Raw genomic sequence first — 15,918 nt, forward strand, 5'->3', positions numbered from 1 at the left:
AATAAAGCACAAATGGGAGCTAATCTCCTTTATGTAATATGTAAATACCTTTCTTTATAATTATAAGTGACAAACAAATAAAGAACAGAGATATTTGGAGTGTGTGCTTCACTGATATAGTTGTGTATGATCCAGGAAGTTTAGATACACTTGGAAAATTAGTTACAATTCTTTTTTCTTCTGGCACTTCATGTGAGCTAATATAAGTGGGTGTTTGTGAATGCATTAAATTGTGTCGCTTTCCCTGATCAATACTCTGGAGAAAGGAGATCAACTTTTCTTCTCCTACTGGGTGATTCTCCTACAGAAAAAGAATATTTGCCAGTGGTTTTAGATAATGACCCACATATACCATGATATCCAAAATGTTGAGGTAAATTCATGGCATATGCACACTCCTGCCTTTCCTTAAACGTTTTTTCAAGTTTTTATTTAAATTACAGTTAACATACAGTGTAATATTACTTTCAGGTGTAGAATTTAATGATTCATCACTTACATGCAACACCCAGTGCTCATCACAATTTAAGAAATAAAACAAATGAGCAAAGGGGGAAAAAGAGAGAGAGAGAGGGAGAGAGAGGCAAACCAAGAAATAGACTCTTAACTATAGAGAACACACTGATGGTTATCAGGGGGGCGGTGGGTGGGAAGATGGGTTAAATAGGTGATGGGGATTAAGGAGTGCATTTGTTGTGATGAGAATTTTGGTGAGAATTTTTGCATCCATGTTCATCAGGGATATTGGTCTGTAATTCTCCTTTTTGATGCAGTCTTTGTCTGGTTTGGGGATCAAGGTAATGCTGGCTTCATAGAAAGGAAGTTTTCCTTCCTTTTCTATTTTTTGGAACAACTTCAGAAGAATAGTATTAACTCTTCTTAAATGTTTGGTAGAATTCCCCTGGGAAGCCATCTGACCCTGGACTCTAGTTTGTTGGGAGGTTTTTGATTACTGCTTCAGTCTCCTTGCTGGTTATGGGTCTGTTCAGGTTTTCTATTTCTTCCTGTTTCAGTTTTGGTAGTTTATACATCTCCAGATTGCCTAATTTGTTGGCATATAATTGCTCATAATATGTTCTTATAATTGTTTGTATTTCTTCAGTGTTGGCTGTGATCTCTCCTCTTTCATTCATGATTTTATTTATTTGGGTCCTTTCTCTTTTCTTTTTGATAACTCTGGCCAGGGGTTTATCAATCTTATTAATTCTTCCAAGGAACAAGCTCCTAGTTTCATTGATCTGTTTTACTCTCTCTTTGGTTTCTATTTCATTGATTTCTGCTCTAAACTTTATTAATTCTCTTCTCCTTCTCGGTTTAGGCTTTATTTGCTCTTCTTTCTCCAGCTCCTTTAGGTGTAAGGTTAGGTTGTGTATTTGAGACCTTTCTTATTTCTTGAGAAAGGTTTCTATTGCTATATACTTCCCTCTTAGGACTGCCTTTGCTGCATCCCAAAGGTTTTGAACAGTTGTGTTTTCATTTTCATTTGTTTCCATGAATTTTTAAATTCTTCTTTAATTTCCTGGTTGACCCAGTCATTCTTTAGTAGGATGCTCTTTAACTTCCATGTATTAGAGTTCTTTCCAAATTTCCTCTTGTGATTGAGTTCAAGTTTCAAAGCATTGTGGTCTGATAATATGCAGGGAATGATCCCAGTCTTTTGGTACCAGTTGAGACCTGATTTGTGACCCAGCATGTGATCTGTTCTGGAGAATGTTCCATGTGCACTCAAGAAGAATGTGTATTCTGTTGCTTTAGGATGGAATGTTGTGAATATATCTGTGAAGTCCATCTGGTCCAGTGTGTCATTCAACGCCCTTGTTTCCTTGTTGATCTACTGCTTAGATGATCTTTCCATTGCAGTGAGTGGGTGTTAAAGTCCCTACTATTGTATTATTGTACTATACTACTATTGTATTATTATCAATGTGTTTTTTTTTTTATTTTGTTATTAACTGGTTTATGTAATTGGCTGTTCCCGTGTTAGGGGCGTAAATATTTACAATTATTAGATCTCCTTGTTGGATAGACCCTTTATGATATAGTGTCCTTCCTCATCTCTTATTACAGTCTTTGGTTTAAAATCTAATTTGTCTGATATAAGGATTGCCACCCCAGCTTTCTTTTAATGTCCATTAGCATGATAGATGGTTTTCCACCCCCTCATTTTCAATCTGGAGGTGTCTTTGGGTCTAAAATGAGTCTCTTGCAGACAGTGTATCAATGGGTATTGCTTTTTTATCCAATCTAATACCCTATGTCTTTTGATTGGGGTGTTTAGCCCATTTACATTCAGAGTAACTATTGAAAGATATGAATTTAGTGCCATTGTATTACCTGTAAAGTCAATGTTTATGTATATTGTCTCTGTTTCTTTCTGGTCTATGTTACTTTTGGGCTCTCTCTTTGCTTAAAGGATCCATTTTAATATTTCTTGTAGGACTGGTTTAGCAATCACAAATTCTTTTAGTTTCTGTTTGTCCTGGAAGCTTTTTATCTCTCCTTCTATTTTGAATGACATCCTAGCTGGATAAAGTATTCCTGGCTGCATATTTTTCTCATTTAGCACCCTGAATATATCATGCCAGTCCTTTGTGGCTTGCCATGTCTCTGTAGGTAGGTCTACTGCCAGTCTAATGTTTCTACCCTTGTAGGTTAGGGACCTCTTATCCTGAGCTGCTTTCAGGATTTTCTCTTTGTCTCTAAGATTTGCAAGTTTCACTATTATATGTCAGGGTGTTGACCTATTTTTATTGATTTTGAGGGGCATTCTCTGTGCCTCCTGGACTTGAAGGCCTGTTTTTTCCCCAGATTAGGGAAGTTCTCCACTATAATTTGCTCCAGTATACCTTCTGCCCTTCCCTCTCTTTCCTCTTCTTCTGGGATCCCAATTATTCTAATATTATTTCACTTTATGGTGTCAGTTATCTCTTGAATTCTCCCCTCATGATCCAGTAGTTGTTTATCTCTCTTTTCCTTAGCTTCTTTATTCTCCATCATTTTGTCTTCCATATCACTAATTCTCTCTTCTGTCTCATTTATCCTAGCAGTTAGAGCCTCCATTTTTTATTGCATCTCATTAATAGCTTTTTTGTTCTTTTATTTCTCCAGAAAGGGATTCTCTAGTGTCTTCTATGCTTTTTTCAAGCCCAGCTAGTATCTTTATAACCATTATTCTGAACTCTAGTTCCAACATCTTACTTACATCCATACTGATTAGGTCTCTGGCAGTCAGTACTGCCTCTTGTTCTCTTTTTTGAGGTGTGTTTTTCCATCTTGTCATTCTGTCCAGAGAAGAATAGATGAACGAGAGAGCAAAATACTAAAATGGCAACAACAACCCCAGAGAAATATACACTAAACAAATCAGAAGAGACCCAAAACCTAAAATAAATAAATAAATAAATAATACATAATTTTTAAAAAGAGAATATAATCAGACAGGTGAACAGAATAGAGCAATACACTGGATTCTGTGTGTATTTTGGTCTGTTTGTTAGAAAACTAGGTCCCAAAATTGTAAAGAAAGAAAAACTTATATATGTACAAAAGTAAAATTAAATACAATGAAAGGATAGAATGTAAGTGTAAAAATGAAAATTAAAAGACAGAAAAGAGAAAAGAAGGAATATAAACAGGTGAACAGAACAGCAAAATACAGTATATCCTGAGTGTATTTTGGTCAGTTGTTGGAGGAAACTACCTTTCAACAAACTATATATATATATAATTAAATACATTGAAAGGATAGAATGTAACTGTGAAGATGAAAATTTAAAAAGACTTTAACAAAACAAAAAAGAAGAAGAAAGAGAGAGAGAGAGAATATGATCAGACAGGTGAAGAGAACAGAGCCATACACTAGATTCTGGGTGTGTTTTGGTCTGTTTGTTAGAAGAAACTGCATCCTAAAATTGTAAAGAAGAAGAAAACCTATATATATACCAAAATAAAATTAAATATAATGAAAGGATAGAATATAACTGTAAAAATGAAAATTAAAAAAGATTTTAAAAGAGTTGAGAAAATAAGCAATTGGTTGAAAAAGGAAAGAAAAAAATTAAAATTGAAAGACTAAAGAATCATGGGGAAAAACATGAATTCTATATACTATTTTCCCCTAGTGCTGGAGTTTTGCTGTTTTCTATGATTGAGTAAACTTGGTCTTAGCCGGTTGTTCTTGTTGATCTTCTGGAGGAGGGGCCTGTTGCGCTGATTCTCAAGTGTCTTTGCCCCAAGCAGAACTGCACCACCCTTGCCAGGGGGCCAGGCTAAGTACTGTGCTCTGGATTGCTCTATGTGGCTTGTGTTCCCTGAAGGCTTTCCACAGCTGCTTTAGAGGATGAGAATGAAAATGGCAGCCTCCCAATCTCCAGCCCTGGAGCTGAAAGTGAAAGCTCATCCCCACTCCTCAGTGCACCCTCAGGGAAAGGCAGTCAATCACTCCTGTCTCCCTAGTCTCTGTTCACACTCTGTGCTCACCCAGCCTATGACTGAGCTTTTTGCTCTCTGGCACACAAGCCCGGTTCAATTCTCCAAACCGTGAGGACTCCAGCAGCGTGCACCTGCACTGCTCCTCCTGGGGGAGGAAAGGGGGGGTCTCACCAGTTCTGCCGCTCTCTGGGCCTCTGCTTGGAGAGCAGTCACCCAACTGTGCTGTGGTTCACGTTTTATGGCAACCCAGAGCTGAGAGCCCACTCCTGGGCTCACTGATTGTAGCCAGCTTCCCCACCCCGATGCCTGGAAACTCTGATGCACACAGGTACCCCGGTCTTCCTGTGACTCTGAGACCACACTGTCCCACCTAGGATTCCACCCTGCTTTGCCAACTGAGCACCTTTCAGGCAGGAACTTCCCTCACCAGAGCAGACTTCTAAAAGTTCTGATTTTGTGCTCTGCTGTTATATCATATTCCGGTAGCCGGCTTATGGAGGCTCCCTTACCCTATGGTTTATCTTCCCATGTATCACCTCCGATTCACTTCCCTGCACCTCCTACCTTGCAGAAAGTGCTTGCTTTTCTATTCGTAGATTTGCAGCTATTCTTTTCTTAGATCTCAGATTGAGTTCACAGGTGTTCAGAATGATTTGATAGCGATCTACCTGAATTCCAGGGACCAGATGAAACTAAGGTCTCCTACTCCTCCACCATCTTGGACCACTCTTCCATAATTCTATCTTCTATTACCACTTATTCATTCATCTGCTTCTTCCATCCTTGTGGTCATTGCATCCAGGGGATTTCAACCTTAGTTATTGCATTTTTCATTTCAGCCTGATTGGTTTTAAGCTCTTTTATCTCTACAGTAAGGGACTCCCTAGTGTCATCTATGCTTTTCTCAAGCCCAGCTAGTATCTGTATGGTTGTTGTGTTAAACTCTGGATCAGGCATATTACTTGTATCTGTTTCGATTAGATCCCTGGCTGTGACCTTTTCTTGTTCTTTCTTTTGGAATGAATTCCTCCATCTTGGCATTTTGTTTAGGTCTCTTCTTCTGTGTGTTAGGAAAGCCTGTTATATTTCCTGCTCCTAAGAGTAATGGCTTTATGAAGAAGTGGTCATATAATGTCCAGGGCCTGTCACTGCAGGAAGGGTGCTGCATGCACTCTAATGCTGTGTTATGGCTGCTCTTTCCCTCAAGTCAGTCCTCTGCAGGGTTTCTCCTTGCTTACAGTGGGGGGTATTTGACCTTGGCCAGAGTGTGGTGAGTTTTAACTAGGTGTGCTTTGATCTGCTTGTTAAAAGAGACCTGAAGCTATTTCCACTAGAGCTGAAGCTTTGCAGAACTCTAGGTTAATAGACATGGTACATGTGGGGGTTTGTGCTGGTCTTCTGGGGGAGGGACCCACTGCACTGGTTCTCTGGTACACTTGCCTGAGAAAGCAGTACCAGCAGAGGGCAGGAAAGTAAGTGTAAGTAATTTAAGCAGCCAGTGTTGTGGCTGTGCTGTTTACTGAAGTTAGTTTATGCTGAGGGGTGGGGGAGGGATGGCACCAGCGAGCTCCTTTGTCCCTGGAGAGGGGAGTTTGTGCTTGCTGCTGTCAGGGAAACCCTCCCAGAAGAACATATAATTTTCCCTTGTGCATCACAAATGGTTTTCAGATTGCTGTTTTCACACTGTCTGTGTCCCAGTTGCTTGCCTGCCTGCACAGTGCACTGTGGGTTCTGTCCCAGAGAGGCCAGCTGAGTTTTGAAACTCAAACTTTAGGGACCTAGGGTGGCAGGGACTTGCACTGGTCCTTTGGGGGAGGGTCTCACTGTAACGGGACTGATGCAGGTTTGACCCAGAAGGGTGTTCACACCAGAGTGCAGGAGCATGGAGTTTGGAGTAAAGCACAGCAAATAGCTGGTGTCCAGGTTAGCTGCTCTCAGCAGGTGTCTCTGCACCAATGCTGAGGGGCAGGGGAGCGAAATGGCACCCCTTGCTTCTTTGTCCCTGCATCTCTCAGATGCAGTCCAAGAAGGAGGAACCGTCTCTCCCAGTGCATCCCAAGGGCTCCTCGGATCATGCTGTCCACTGTGGGGCTTCTGCCCTCCTCCACAGGAGCACCACAGTGCCTGCCAGGCTCAACACCACCATGGCACAGACTTCTAAAACTCCAGTCTCTGAGCTCCACTGGCTGTAAAAACTAACAGTAATCAGCCCCTCTTATTTTGCCAGTCAGTGGCTTTGGAGAAGTGTTTTCCTTGTGCCATCCCCTGTGCACTGCTCACTTGCTGTCTCTCTCTCTGTCTCAATCTCTCTCTTCTCTCTGTGATCAGGGCTCTCTCTTCTCCATAGCACCCATGATCCTTTTCTTCCCCAAATCATGTCTCCTACTTTCCATGACGTGGCCTTCTCTCTCCCACTAGTTGGACTGTATCTATGAGTCCTTTTCTGTTTTGTTTTTTCCTTTGTTTTGTTTTTTTAGATTCCACATATAAGTGAAATCATAAGGTATTTGGTCTTTCTCTGACCACTTTTCTCCCCCAAATCACCTCCTACCTTCCATGACGTGGCTTTCTCTCTCCCACTAGTTGTGCAGTTTGTTCTGTCAGTCCTCAGGTCAATTTCTTGGGTATTCAGAATGACTTGATAATTCTTTAGCTGTGTTGGAGGGATGAGGCAAGCCTAGGGTCCTCATACTACTCTGCCATCTTAGCTCCTCCAAACACTATTTCATTGTTTTTTTTAATTACAGTTGATATACAAAATTATGTTAGCTTGAAGTACAATATGGAGCTTCAGTGTTTATATACATTATGAAGTGATCACTATGACAAATCTTCCTACCATCTATTACTATATAAAGTTATTACATTATTTTTAACTATATTCTCCATGCTGTACATAGTATCCCCATGTCTAATTTATTTTATAACTGGAATTTTGTACCTTTTAATCCCTTTTCCCTATTTTGCCCACCTCCACCCTCTCCCCTCTAGCATCAGCAGATAGTTCTCTGTATCTATGAGTCCTTTTCTGTTTTGTTTTTTCCTTTGTTTTGTTTTTTAGATTCCACATATAAGTGAAATCATAAGGTATTTGGTCTTTCTCTGACCTATTTCACTTAGCATAATATCCTGTAGGTCCATCCATATTGTTGCAAATGGCAGGATTTCATTCTTTTTATGGCTGAGTAATATTCCATTATATAAATATATACCACATCTTTTAATCCATTCATCTATTGATTGACATGGGTTCTTCCATATCTTGGCTATTATAAATAATGCTTCAATGAACATAGAGGTACACATATTTTTCAAATGAGTATTTTCATTTTTTCAGGCAAATACCCAGAGGCAGAAGTGCTGGGTCATATGGAAGTTCTATTTTTAATTTTTTGAGGAACCTCCATACTGTTTTCCGCAGGGGCTATACCAATTTACATTTCTACCAATGGTGTACAAGGGTTCCCTTTTCTCCATATCCTTGCCAACACTTATTATTTCTTGTCTTTTTGCCTCATACTAATCTGACATGTGTGAGGCAATATCTCATTGTGGTTTTGATTTGCATTTCCCTGGTAATTAGTGATGTTGAGCATCTTTTCATGTGCCTGTTGACCATCTGTAATGTCTTCTTTGGAAAAATGTCTATTCGAGTCCTCTGTCCAACTTTTAATTAGATTATTTGTGGGGGTTTTTAATATTGAGTTATGTGAGTTCTTAATATATTTGATGTATTAACCTCTTATTAGTTATATTATTTGCTAATATCTTCTCCCATTCAGTAGGTTGCCTTTTCGTTTTGTTGATGGTTTCCTTCATTGTACAGAAGCTTTTCAGTTTGATGTAATCCTATTTGTTTATTTTTGCTTTTGCTTCCCTTGCCTGAGGAGACAGATCTAAAAAAATATTCCTCAGACCAATGTCTGAGAGCTTACTGCCTATATTTTTTCTAAGAACTTTATAGTTTGCAGTCTTACATTTAAGCCCTTAATCCATTTGGAGTTTATTTTTGTGTATAGTGTAAGATAGTGACCCAGTTTTATTCTTTTGCATATGGCTGTCCAGATTTCCTAACACCATTTATTGAAGAGATTGTCTTTTCTCCAGTATATATTTTTTACTCCTTTTTTGAAGATTAATCAACCATGTGAGTATGAGTTTATTTGTGGACTCCATTCTGTTCTATTGATCTATGTGTCTGTTTTTGTGCCAGTGCCATTTTGTTTGACCATAGCTTTGTAGTATAGTTTGAAATCTGGGACTGTGATACCTCTACCTTTGTTCTTCTTTCTTAAGATTGCTTTGACTATTTAGGGTATTTTGTGGTTCCATACAAATTTTAGGATTATTTGTTCTAGTTCTGTGAAAAATGTCATTGATATTTTGATAGGGATTGCACTGGATCTGTAAATTTGCTTTGGGTAGTATGGGCATTTTAATAGTACTTCTTGGAATTTGTGAGCACAGTATATCTTTCCATTCATTTGTGTTATCTTCACCTTCTTTTATCGTCACCTTCTTTTATCATAGTTTTCAGAGTACAGGTCTTTCACCTCCTTAGTTAAATTTATTCCTAGGTATTTTATTCTTTTTGATGCATTTGTAAATGGGATTTTCTTTTCTTCAAAACAATTTTTGAGTATAGTTGACCCACAATGTTATGTGAATGTTAAGTGTACAGCATATAGTGATTTGACAAGTTTATATGTTATGTTATACTTACCAGAAGTGTAGCTAATGGATTGTTTTTTGAATTTCCCCTTTTGATAGTTCATTGTTACTGTATAGAAGTGCAACAGATTTATGTATATTAATTTTGTATCCTATAACTTTACTGAATTAATTTATTGGTTCTAATAGTATTTTTGTGTAGTTTTTAGGAATTTCTATATACAGTATTATGTTGTCTGCAAATAATGACAGTTTTATTTCTTTTCCAATTTGAATGCCTTTTACGTCTTTTTCTTGTCTGATTGCTGTGGCTAGGACTTCCAGTACTATGTTGAAAAAAAGTGGCAAGAGTGGGTATCCTTGTCTCGTTCCTGATCTTAGAGGAAATCTTTCAGCTTTTCATTGTTGAGTATGATGTTAGCTGTGGGCCTGTCATTTATGACCTTTATTGTGTTGAGGTATGTTTCCTCTATACCCACTTTGTTGAGAGTTTTTATCATAAATGGATGTTGAATTTTGTCAAATGCCTTTTCAGCATCTGTTGATATGATCATATGATTTTTATCCCTCTTTTTGTTAATGTGGGGTGTCATCTTGATTGATTCATAGATATTGAAAAAAAACCCTAAAATACACCAGAGCACTCTGTTCTTCTTTACAAATGCTGTCCTCAAGGGAAACTAGTTAAACAGAGGATAAACTTCTAGGATATTATCAAAGCCTAACTGACCTAGATGAGGAAAATGCCCAACTCAGCTCACCCTTGCCATCCTGTCCCACTTTAGGAGGAAGAAAAACACTGAAAACCACTTGTCAAGTTCACAGTCCAGAAGCATAGATTCACTAATCATAGAGATATAGAATGACTCATTAGATTAGATCTCTATGAGATCTAATCATAGAAATATAGAATGACTCCCCTCCTCTCACACCACCACATCACTAAAGGCTGGTTTACATCAGTTCCTTTTTTTAATTGAACTATGTTTGATTTTTAACATTATGTAAATTTAAGATGTACAACATGTTAATTTGACACATTTCTATATATATGATTGCCATCATAGTAATAATTAGCACCATTCTTATGTATATAATTATCTTTGTTTAGTCTCTTAGCAAATTTCTTGATTATAATACAATGTTGTCTGTATCCACTATGCTTGGGTTAGGGCTCTAGGGCTTATTTACTATCTGTTGTTAAGTTTGTATCTTTAAACAAGGTCTGTCTTGTATCTGTTGAGAAGATCATGTGATTTTTTATCATACACTCTGTGATGCAGTATATCACATTTATTGATTTCTATATGTTGAACCATCCTTATATCACAGGGGTAATCCCACTTGATCATGGTGTCTGATCCTTTTAATGTGCTGTTGAATTCAATTTATTAATATTTTATTGAGGATTTTTGCATTTTGTGTTCATCTGGGAGACTACCCTGTGATTTTCTTTTGCAATGTAATGTAATTGTAATGGTGGCCTCATAAGATGAGTTCGGAAGTGTTCCTTCTTCAGTTTTTTGGAAGAGTTTGAGAAGGATTGGTCTGTTTCTTTCTTGATATTCTCTTACTTTAGTTTTTAAATGTGGTGCCCTTTAATTTTTTTATCTATATTTAAAATAGCTGATACAAAGCCTGCACCTAATTAGTCAAATATATGTATTTCCTCAGGGACTGCCTATTAATTGCTTTCTGTTTTCCTACGTATGAGTCATACTTTCTTTTTTTCTTTTCCCTTTTCTTCATTTCTCATAACTCATTGTTGAAAAGTGAACAGTTTAAATATATAATATAGCAGTCCTAGAAACTGAATTCTCCCCTTTACCAGAAATATTTTGTTACCATTGCTTGTTTTTTATTGTTTCATTTCTTTTTTACTGGCTTTTCTAAACTAATTTGGTAATGTTTGTTTTCTTTATCATTTGTAGCCATTGTAGTTTCTGTTAGTTAATTTAGTGGCCAATTATGTTTGGCCTGGAACTCATGGGTTTCTCAGTCTTCACTAAGTGGTTATGTGTGCATATTGGGGCATACTCAACGATTATCCTCTGCTGAGTTGACAACTCTGCCACAACCTTCCTTTCTAGCCTGCAAAGTGCCTCAAGGTCAGTCAGAGGCAAGAGCTTATGGGACAAGGTCTTTTCTGAACATGTGCCCAGACCTGGGCATATACATATTCCTGTGCGTGCACATGGCTTTCTAGATACCTGTAATGTGTTTAGAGCTTTTCAAAGTCACTATAGACATTTCATACTACAGCTTTTTCTTTAAGCTTTTGGTTATTGTTTGCCCCAACTTTAATTCACTACCTCAGGGAATTGCTAAACGAAACCACTATCTCTGAGTATTTTTAACACGTACCCTTTAGGAAGTGTCTTTTCTCACTAGAAGAGCTCAGAGTCAGCTCAAATAAAAGCAGCTTTGCAAGTGGAGTCTTTCAGAGAACCATTAGATAGGTTAAATGTTGACAATTCCCTGAGAATGTTTTGAAGTCACTCCAATCTCATTCTGCCCCTTCTGGTGCCAGGCTCCTGGATTACCATGATTTGGGGCTGTTGACTTTCAAGGCTACTACAGAGGTAGGAAGGGGACATGGGAGTAAGAAAAATTTAAACTCTATCAAGCTTGCTCTTCTTATGGAGATTCAGCCATTTTTTTGAATAAATGTTCTTTGGATTGTTACAAGCCTCTGATTAATTTCCAGAGTTTTCAAAATTTATTTTGTCAGTATTTGCTATTTTCTCTTTGCTTCTGGGAAGAGGGGAATTTTCAGAGGTCCTTTACTGCACTTTTCACTGACATCACTCCCTCTCTAGCATCTTGCCAAATATTCTTGATCTGGGTCAAAATATAACCTGAGAGACAACATATCAACTTGCATTAGGATATTTCACTTGTGAATATCATGCACCTTGAAATAACTTTCTATATGAATGATAATATCTTTTTAAATTTTTTTCCTAAATTTCTTGATTTTTACTGGAATTTCCTAGAATTTCCTAGAATTACCTTTGAGGGGTACATGTTGATTTGTGTTTTTTGGCAACTTACAAGTCTTGGTTCAGGTTCCCAGCTCTCAATCTGTTTGTCTGCAATCATTGTATAACTCTTAATCAACATGAAAATAGTTTCCCATTGGGTGTGTACCACCATGTTCCTCAAATAATCAATTCTTGTGATATATGTCATGCAATTCTTATTATAAGTAGAATCTATTACAACTATTATGGATGCTTTGAGACTTTTTTTTTATAACATCTCAACAGCTCTCAAAATCTCAGTAAAACCAGAAGAAAGAGAATGTTATCCTTATTTCTGGAAGAATGGTGTCAGAGTAGAATCTGATTGGCCTATGTCACATCAAGTCCATTCATCTAATTACTGTGGCCAGAGCAATGGAGAACTTCTGTTGTCTAGGCCTGTGCTATATGTCATCATCTCTGCTAATGGCTGGACAACGTCAGCACTAAACAAGCAAAGAAATGAATTTCCCATCAGAGAGACTGATTCTCTTGCTAGAAAAATTGAGAAACCATACTACTATAGGCAAAAACAAAATATGAACTACACCATCTATGTGCCACTATGTAATGTTTCATAAAAATAATTCTAGAGGCACCTGACTGGCTCAGTCAGTAGACCTTGATCTTGGGGTCATGAATGTGACTCCCAGAATGGGTGTAGAGATAACTAAAACAAAGAAATAAACTTAAACAAAATAAAATAATTTAAAAAATAATTCTATTATACTTAGTCCTAAATTTGTAGCTGCTGGATCATTACATATAGTGCCTCAACTAATCCTCCTAAATCATTGTGAAGTAAGCATAACAATTCTCATTTACAAGAAAATTAGGTATCAAGTTAAATGGGAAATATAAAGTATCCTATATGATTTTTATGTACTTGGAGAAAAGCTGAAAAATCACATTAGAGTATTTGAGGAATCACTGGAGTGGCTCTTTTTGTTTATGCAAATGTTATCCAAATATTATTCTCCTGCCCTAGGCAGTGTAATAGATTACTAAGTGTTTTAATGAATACAGACCCTTTATCAGATTACTTGGAATGCACATACCTGAAAAACAGAGGACAATTTTTGCATGAGACAGTCACAGGGTTCTACAACTGAGGGTAGTAAGAAATCCAACAATGTCACTTGAGAGAAAATATCATGGGAATAAATCATGGTGGACCAGTGTTGTGCTACCAAAATTAGTTGACAGGAAATGAACCCAAATCTTCAAGGGTAAACACTCTATGAATACAAAAACCCTAGGTAATTTGATCTTGAACAACTCTTAACATTTCTTTTCAAAAACTTTATTAGCATGGAAACTAGAAAGGGAGACAAAAGATTCAGTCATTTCAAAGAGGGTTTTAAGTGAGAAAATTAAAACAGCCAGGAGAATAAATGTTTACATACCCAGTTAGACTAAATATGGATCACTGAGACTGTGGGCTTTTTAAAAAGTACCATAAACCATCAAGTACCTATAGGTGGTATGGACTCAGGCTATGACAAGTAAAAACCACCTCATAGGTCTGCTCTTGCTTCCTGTGATCAGAAATATGAAAATCTTTCATTATCTCAGATAAGGATATGGTTAAACTATCTATTCTGTACTTGCCAACATGTATCAAAATGAGTAGGTTTGGGGTGCCTGCGTGGCTCGGTTGATTAAGCGTCTGCCTTTGGCTCAGGTCATGATCTTCAGGTCCTAGGATTGAGCCCCACATTGGGCTTCTTGCTCAGCAACGAGTCTGCTTCTCTCTCTCTCTCTCTCTCCCTCTGCCCCTCCCCACCACTTGTTCTCTCTCTCTCTTTCTCAAATAAATAAATAAAATCTTTATAAAAAATTGAATAGGTTTAACAGTAAGAGCATACCTCCATGTAATTTAATTAACTGAGCATATCATGTATACCATGAATATTTATTTGGAAGCCAGTGAATTCACTTATCTTAAGAGAAGTTATTCATCACTCAATAATTAAACAATTATTTTCCTTTCCAAAATGATTTTAAGAACATGATTATTCGTTTTTCAGTGCTGATTAGCACAAAAGGACTGATGGTGGCATAGCCATTGGCCACAAGAATCTGGACATAAAGATGAGAACCGGGTCTTATACCACACAGTTCTTGAGGAAGACACAATGCAGTCCAAAACGTACATGACCACAAAGAAACCCATGGTTTTGGTGGCCCCTTTTTCTGGGGATGCTTTTGGAGAAAGGTTGGTGCTCTGAAGATGCTGAGTCTGCCTCTTATGTCTATACAAGAGAATCACCATGTACCCACTTGAGAGGGCCATGAGCCCCATAAAGGTGATATCCTGGAAGGTGGATAGTGTGAAAAATACTTGCTTGAGGAAGTAAACTTGGGGCCAAAGAGAACAGGATCCAGTTACAAACAGAAGAGGGGCAGAGGTCACATTAGGGGTGGCAACAGTGGATATTATGGAGTGACTACTAACAAATATATTGTAGACCCATAGGGAAATAAAGGAACACTGGTTCTGATGTGAGGATTTATGTTTGAACTTTGCCAAACAGGAGCTTCTGGGGCTGAGGATGATGGCCTAGAGGACACTCAGCAGAGAGGTGGCATAAATGCAGAGGCCCCTCATCAACTTATACAAGTAGATAAATGACTTACAATTGAAGTCATTCCAAAACCTTAGAGACCCAAAAATGTCTGTAGCTGCAAAACCCACGGTTATCAGCATCACTATATGAGTTAAGGCCAACTGAATGATAGGTAGTAGGCTTTGGCTTGTTTTCAAGAAGGAATGGGAGGATGTGGAAGAGAAGAAAGACAGTGTTGGCTGAGATCCCAATGCCAGCTTCCAAGAAAAAGACATTTCTTATGGCAATAACATCATGAAATTTGTTGTTTTCACCCATATTTATGGGGGAAAGAAGTATATGGTTAATAACTGAAGAGAAAAACAAGAAAAATGATCTTTCTCACAAATCATTACCTTCATCAATCTCAAGCAACACTACTGCTGCCATCAAAATAAGTGGGTTAATCCTGATGCTTTCTTTTTCCCCTTCAATATTCAAGTTCACCATCATACCTTCCTGGAAGCCATCCCCACCCTCTCCCACCATGGGAAGTCCCACAACTTCCCAACCATGCCTGGATTATGTATATCATTGCTGGGCTTCCACAGTGTTAGAGTTTTCCTCTACATTAAAAGTTGCCATAACTATACCCTGGCTAATTGAACTTAAGTTAAAAAAAAAAAAAGAATAAACCTTGGAATAATATGCAAATAAGAAAACAAAACAAAATAACAAAATAATAAAAGTTGCCATAAAACTGAATGGGAAGAAATCAGAGAGGGAGACAAACCATGAGAGACTCTTGACTCTGGGAAACAAACTGAGGGTTGTGGAAAGGGAGGTGGGTAGGGGGATGGGGTAACTGGGTGATGAGCATTAACGAGGGCATGTGATGTGATGAGCATTGGGTGTTATACGCAACTAATGAGTCATTGACCATTACATCAAAAACTAATATGTTGGCTAACTGAATTTGAATTAAAAAAATAAAAGTTGCCATATATTGTGGAAAGCATTTCTTTATTTTTACCTTATTTTTCAGTTTTTCAAAGGGAAGGGACAATGTCTTGTGTCTGCTCTTGTGTCTGCATCATCTTGATCAAGTACTGAATACATAGTAAGAGCTCTATCATTTTGGGTGAATTTGAATGAGGATGATTGCAGAAAAGTGGAAATATGACCTTCCCAAAGAGTATCAGCTGGATAGCCTACCACATAGTTGTTATCTCAGTGCTATCTCT

Source organism: Mirounga angustirostris, unplaced genomic scaffold (assembly GCF_029215605.1).
Source record: "Mirounga angustirostris isolate CCGP_5_RB_7025 unplaced genomic scaffold, mMirAng1.0.hap1 SCAF_1, whole genome shotgun sequence".
Classification (NCBI taxonomy): domain Eukaryota; kingdom Metazoa; phylum Chordata; class Mammalia; order Carnivora; family Phocidae; genus Mirounga; species Mirounga angustirostris.